The sequence below is a fragment of the Chaetura pelagica genome, unplaced genomic scaffold (genome assembly GCF_000747805.2).
Source record: "Chaetura pelagica isolate M959 unplaced genomic scaffold, ChaPel_1.0 scaffold265, whole genome shotgun sequence".
Classification (NCBI taxonomy): Eukaryota; Metazoa; Chordata; class Aves; order Apodiformes; family Apodidae; genus Chaetura; species Chaetura pelagica.
Genome location: NW_009953449.1, coordinates 845,072 through 845,678, shown reverse-complemented (window position 1 = coordinate 845,678; position 607 = coordinate 845,072).

Here is a 607-nt window from a genome sequence, read left to right as displayed (position 1 = left end):
CGCGGGGCTTCTGCGATGGAAAAGCGCCGGGCTGGTGGCAGAAGGGCAGGGAGAGGTGCAGAAGATCATGGCAAACTCGGCACGAAGGGGGCTTTCCAGCTCCGCTGGACAAATTCCTGCTTCTGGCCCCTTCTGGCTCTTGCTCGAACCAAGTTCCGACTGAACGGGTCTCGGCAGCAGGGGCCTGGCAGCTCCGGAGCACCATGAGCTTTCTGAATGCACCTTGACCAAGAAAGCTGCAGAGTCTTCTCTTCATTTGGAGACACCCCTCAACACCTCTCCCCCGAGCTTTCCCAGTGTTTGTGTGGATTTTGGGGTTGGTTTGGTGTTTAAACCCTGACGCTGGGAGCTTCACATACTGATGGGGCCTCCTCTGCAGCCAGAGGAAGAGCCATGCCCTCCTCAGAAAGCTGCTCAGCAGGGCTGATTGGATGCCATTCAGAAGCACCTGGACAAGCTTGAGAAGTGGGTCCATGTGAGCTTAATGAGGTTCAATGAGGCCAAATGTAAGTTCCTGCACCTGGGTCAGTGCAATTTCTGGTATCCACACAGGCTGGCGGTGAAGAGATTGAGGGCAGCTCTGCAGAGGAGAACTTCAGGGTACTGC